We start from the raw sequence: 6,478 nt of genomic DNA on the forward strand, positions 1-6,478 counted from the left end.
ACCCCTGTGGCCATTCCCCGGATGGTATGTTGCCTCCCAGGTGCCAGGGTCTCAGAACGTGTCCACAACATTTTGGAGAGGGTAATGGAGCGGCCAGATATACTGGTGCCAATGACAAAGGAAGGAAAAGCAATGAGATCCTGAAAAGAGAATTTAGAGAGCTAGGTAGAAAGCTGAGAAGCAGGACCACCCGGGTAGTAATTTCTGGATTGCTGCCTGTGCCACGTGTCAGTGAGGGTAGAAACAGGGTGATTTGGCAGATAAATGCGTGGCTGAGAAGGTGGTGCAGGGGGCAGGGCTTCAGGTTCATGGATAATTGGGATCTCTTCTGGGGGAGGTATGACCTGTTCAAAAGTGATGTGTTGCACCTGAACTTGAGGGGAATCAATATTCTCGCGGGCAGGTTTGTTAGAGCTGTTGGGGAAGGTTTAAACTAACTTGGTGGGAGGGGGGTGGGAACTGGAGTGAAGGGTCTCAGGAATGGACGGATGGTAAAAAAGTGAAGATGGTGTGCAGTCAGATTGTCAGGAAGGGCAGGCAAGTGATGGGATTTAGTTGCAGCCAACAGGCTGAGTATCAAATAATTAGGGATACAAAGTCAGAAATGATAGCAAATACAGTACTCAAGGTGTTGTATCTAAATGCGCGTAGTTTAAGAAATAGGGTGGATGATATTGTTGCAATATTACAGATTGCTAGGTATGATGTTGTGGCCATCACTGAATTGTGGCTGAAGGATGATCGTAGTTGGGAGCTGAATGTCTAGGGTTACGTGTTACATCGGAGGGATAGGAAGGTAGGCAGAGCGGGTGGTGTGGCTCTACTGGTAAAAAATGGCATCAAATCAGTAGAAAGATGTGACATAGGATCAGAAGATATTGAATCCTTGTGGGTTGAGTTAACAAACTACAAAGGTAAAAGGACATTGATGGCAGTTGTAAACAGGCCTCCCAACAGTGGCTGGGAGGTGGGCCACAGGTTACAACAGGAAATAGAAAAGGCAAGTCAAAAGGGCAATGTTATGGTAGTCATGGGAGATTTTAATGTGCAGGTCCATTAGACTATAAGGTATAGGAGCCGAACTAGGCTATTTGGCTCATCGAGTCTGCTCTGCCATTCAATCATGGGCTGATCCAATTCTTCCAGTCATACCCACCTCCCTGCCTTTTCTCCATACCCTTTGATGCCCTGGCTAATCAAGAACCTATCTATCTCTGCCTTAAATGCACCCAATGACTTGGCCTCCACAGCTGCTTGTGGCAACAAGTTCCACAGATTTACCACTCTCTGACTAAAGTAATTTCTCCGAATCTTTGTTTGAAATAGATGTCCTTCAATCCTGAAGTTGTGCCCTCTTATCCTGAACTCCAGTGCCATGGGAAATAACTTTGCCATATCTAATCTGTTCAGGCCTTTTAACATTCAGAATGTTTCTATGAGATACCCCGTCATTCTCCTGAACTCCAGGGCATACAGCCCAAGAGCTGCCAGATGTTCCTCATACAGTAACCCTTTCATTCCTGGAATTATTCTCATGAATCTTCAGCAGGGTCACAGCCTCAGGGAAGAAGCCCTTCCTGTGCCTGCAGGTGCAGGAGCGGAGGCTCCTGTAGCGCCTACTGGATGGGAGGAGAGTAAAAAGTCCATGGTTAGGGTGAGATGCATCCCTGATAATGCTTTTCACCCTGCCCAGGCAGCGTTTATGGTAGACGTTCTCAATGGTGAGCAACTGGGTGCCGATAATCCACTGGGCAGTTTTCACCACACACTGGCGTGCTTTGCGGTCCGATAGCACAGAGGTCCCTAACCTTTTTTGCACTGCGGACCGGTTTAATATTGACAATATTCTTGTGGACTGGCCGACCGGGGAGGTGTGGGTAAGGTTGCCAACGGACGAGAGTAGCAGTCAAATGCATTGTGTTTACCCTGAGAAAGACTACAATGACCATGAAGCCTTGCACGGGCACCAGTGTGCATGTGTGTACGTGCCGATTTTTTTCCTCCATAAATCATTTTTGGCAATTCTGTTCGGGAGGGGGAGGGTGGGGTGTTAATCACGACCGGAATATAGGTGATAAGTGGCTAATGCACTCAATTTCGTTTCTAAAAGGGTTTATCTAACGAATTTAATATTAAACACACAGCGCATATTTTCCTCGCATGAATATAGTGATAAGTCAATTATCAGGGGAGCTGGAAGTAAGTGTTGAACGTCCTGCCAGTAGAAGTGGTAGAAGCAGGTTCGATATTGTCATTTAAAGAAAAATTGGATAGGTTTATGGACAGGAAAGGAATGGAGGGTTATGGGCTGAGTGCAGGTCGGTGGGACTAGGTGAGAGTAGTGTTCGGCACAGACTAGAAGGGCAGAGATGGCCTGTTTCCGTGCTGTAATTGTTATATGGTTATATAAGTCACTTATAAGTCAATAGCATCATGACATTTTAAGTAACGTTTGGATATTAAACACGCAGCACATATTTTCGCCGTATGAACATATAAAATCATTGCAACACACCAATATCGCTGAATCAGTGGGAGCCCTGGGCTTGTTTTCCTGCAACAAGACAGTGCCATCAAGGGGTGATGGGAGACAGCGATACTCGAACGGGGTTCCTTATGTCCAGTCTATTCTGCAATTTAGTTTTCATTGCATTCATTGCAAAGATATGTTGGAAATGGAAGCAACGTTTTCAGTGCTTTCGTGGCTGTCTCAGGATATTTAGCTTTGACTTTGATCCAGAATGCCGGCAGAGATGTTATGTCAAACGTACAGTACTTTTCAGCCCGCCGTCACTTGCAAGCTCGAGGGGTTGATTTCCTTCCCGCGCCGACATGGATGACACGTGGGTAATGACCTCGCGTGTGTTCAAGCTCAACAGTGGGCGTGACAGGGAACGAGGAAAGGTGCAGCTGACTCATATCGTTTCCTCGCGGCCCGGTGGTTGGGGACCGCTGCGGTAGCAGGTCTATAGTTTCCTTTCTGCTGCCTCCCACCCTTCTAAAATAGTGGAATAATATTTACAATTTTCCAGTCATGCGGTACAATGCCAGAATCTATCAATTCTTGAAAGATCATTGTTAAGGCCTCCGCAATCCCTTGAATTACTTCCTTCAGAACCCGAGGATGCATTCCATCAGGTCCAGCAGATTTATCCACCCTCAGACCATTAAGCATCCTGAGCACTTTCTCAGTTGTAATTTTCACTGCACAAACCTCACTTCCCTGACACTCTTGAATGTCCGGTATACTGTAGACGTCTTCCTCTGTGAAGACTGATGCAAAATACACAATCAGTTCCTCTACCATCTCTGCATCTCTCATTACAATATCTCCAGTGTCATTTTCTGTTTGTTCTATGTCTACCCTTAACTCTCTTTTACCCTTCGATTGGGAAAATCAGGTTGGTAATGAATCTCAAGAGAGTGAGTTTGTTGAATGCCTAAGAGATAGCTTTTTAGAGCAGTTTGTCATTGAGCCTACTAGGGGATCAGCTATACTGGATTGGGTGCTATGTAATGAACTGCAGGCGATTGGGGAGCTTAAGGTAAAATAACATTTAGGAACCAGTGATCACAATATGATTATGTTCAACATGAAATTTGATAGGGAGAAAGTAAAGTCTGATGTAGCAGTATTTCAGTGGAGTAAGGGAAATTACAGTGGTATGAGAGAGGAATTGGCCAAAGTAAATAGGAAAGAGCTGCTGGCAGGGATGTCAGCAGAGCAACAATGGTGTGTGTTTCTGGGAAAAATGAGGAAGGTGCACAAAAATGAAGTAACAGTCAAATAGTAAAATAGTACAACAGTGGCTGACATGGGAAGTCAAAGATTTTTCAAGAATGTTAAAAATAAAAGAGATGAGAGTGGTTATAAGACTGCTAGAAAATGAGGCAAGAGAAATAATAATGGGGGATTAGGAGATGGCTGATGAACAAATGAGTATTTTGCGTCGGTCTTCACTGTGGAAGACACCAGCAGTATACCTGATATTGTAGTGTGTGAAGGAAGAGAAGTAGGTGAAGATACTGTTACAAGAAAGAAGGTGCTCAAAAAGCTGAAAGACCTAAAGGTACACAAGTCACCCGGACCAGATGAATGGAAAATTACAAATGTTACTGCACTCTTTAAGAAAGGAGGAAGGCAGCAGAAAGGAAATTATAGACCAATTGGCCTGACCTCAGTGGTTGGGAAAATGTTAGTGTCAATTGTTAAGGATGAGGTGATGGAGTACTTGGTGACACAGCACAAGGTAGTACAAAGTCAGCATGGTTTCCTTCAGGGAAAATCCTGCCTGATGAACCTGTAGGAATTCCTTGAGGAGATTACAAGCAGAATAGATAAAGGGGATACAGTGGACGTTGTGTGTTTGGACTTTAAGAAGGCCTTTGACAAGGTGCCACACATGTGGCTGCTCACTGAGTTAAGAGCACGTGGTATTACAGGAAAGTTACTAACATGGTTAGAGCAATGGCTGTTTGGAAGAAGGCAGCGAGTGGGAATAAAAGGATCCTTTTCTGGTTGGCTGCCAGTGACTAGTGGTGTTCCACAGTGGTCAGTGCTGGGACCGATTCTTTTTATGCTGTATATAAATGATGTAGATGATGCAATAGATGGCGTTGTTGCCAAGTTTGCAGATGATATGAAGATTGGTGGAGGGGCAGGTAGTGTTGTGGAAACAGGTAAGATGCAGAAGGACTTAGACAGGTTAGGAGAATGGGCAAGAAAGTGGCAAATGAAATCCAATGTTGGAAAATGCATGTTCATGCACTTTGGTAGTTGAAATAAATGTGCGGACTATTTTCCAAATGGGGAGAAAACCCAGGAATCTGAGATGCAGAGGGACTTGGGAGTCCTTGTGCAGAACACCCTGAAGGTTAATTTGCAGGTTGAGTTGTTGGTGAGGAAGGCAAATGCCATGTTAGCGTTCATTTCAAGAGGTCTAGAATACAAGAGCAAGGATGTGATGCTGAGGCTTTATAAGGCACTGGTGAGGCCTCATCTTGAGTATCGTGAACAGTTTTGGTCCCCTCATCTTAGAAAAGATTGGAGAGGGTCCAGAGGAGGTTCACAAGGATAATTCCAGGAATGAAAGGGTTATCTTATGAGGAACGTTTGATGTCTCTGGGTCTGTACTCACTGGAATTCAGAAAGATAAGGGGGAATCTCATTGAAACCTTTCGAATGTTGAAAGGCCTAGACAGAGTAAATGAGGAAAGGATATTTCCCATGGTGGGAGAGTCTAGGACAAGAGGGAACAGCCTCAGGATAGAGGGGCACCCTTTCAAAACAGAGATGTGGAGAGATATCTTTAGCCATAGGGTGGTGAATTTGTGGCCACATGCAGCTGTGGAGGCCAGGTTGTTGGGTATATTTAAGGCAGTGATTGATAGGTTCTTGATTGGACATGGCATCAAAGGTTACGGGGAGAAGGCCAGGAAATGGGGTTGAGGAGGACATTAAAAAAAATTAAGCCATGATTGAATGGCGGAGAAAACTCGATGGGTCAAATGGCCTAATTCTGCTCTTATGGTCTTATTAATACTCTTTGCAATCTACTTAAAATATACATATTTAATGAATTATTTTCACCTACTTCTTAACAAATCCAAGCTGGTTAACCTGCTCCTCTTTAAATGATGTTTTGTGTCACCTCTCAGTTTTTCCCAACCATTTGACCGGCCTGCACTAATTCAGTCTATCATTTTCTACTTTACGCAGGCCATCACCAGCATAAAAGCCAAAGAGAAGGCATATAATAGAACAAAAACCAGTGGGAAATTAGAGGATTGGGAAGCTTTTAAAAATCAACAGAAGGCAGCTAAAAAGTCATAAAGAAGGAAAAGATGGATTAGGAAAAGATAGAATAGGAAGGTAAGCTAACCAACAATATTAAAGAATATTAAAGTTTCTTAAAGTGTAAAAAAGAGAAGATATCAGACCGCTGGAAAATGATGCTGGAGGGGTAGTAATGGGGGACAAGGAAATGATGAAAAAACTAAATCAGCATTTTGCATTAGTGTTCACTGTGGAAGACACTGGCAGATGGTGGAAGTTTGAGAGTGTCAGGAGGCAGAAGTGAGTGAAGTTGCTATGACTAGAGAGAAGGTGCGTGGGTTAAACTGAAAGGTCTGAAGGTAGATAACTCACCTGGACCAGATGATGTACACCCCAGGGTACTGAAAGAAGTGGCTGAAGAGATTGTGGAGGCATTAGTAATAATCTTTCAAGAATCAATAGAAAGTAGTATGGTTCTGGAGGACTGGAAAATTGCAGATGTCACTCTATTCTTCAAGAAGGGAGGAAGATGGAAGAAAATTTTAGGCCAGTTAGTCTGACCTCAATGGCTGGGAAGATATTGGAGTTGATTGCTTATCTACCGATGTCTACTATAAGCCTACAGGCTCTCACAGCAATCTGGACTATTCCTCTTCTCACCCCGTCTCTTGCAAACATGCCAGCCCCTTCTTGCAATTCCTC

The sequence above is a fragment of the Mobula hypostoma genome, chromosome 14 (assembly GCF_963921235.1).
Source record: "Mobula hypostoma chromosome 14, sMobHyp1.1, whole genome shotgun sequence".
In the NCBI taxonomy this organism is placed as follows: Eukaryota; Metazoa; Chordata; class Chondrichthyes; order Myliobatiformes; family Myliobatidae; genus Mobula; species Mobula hypostoma.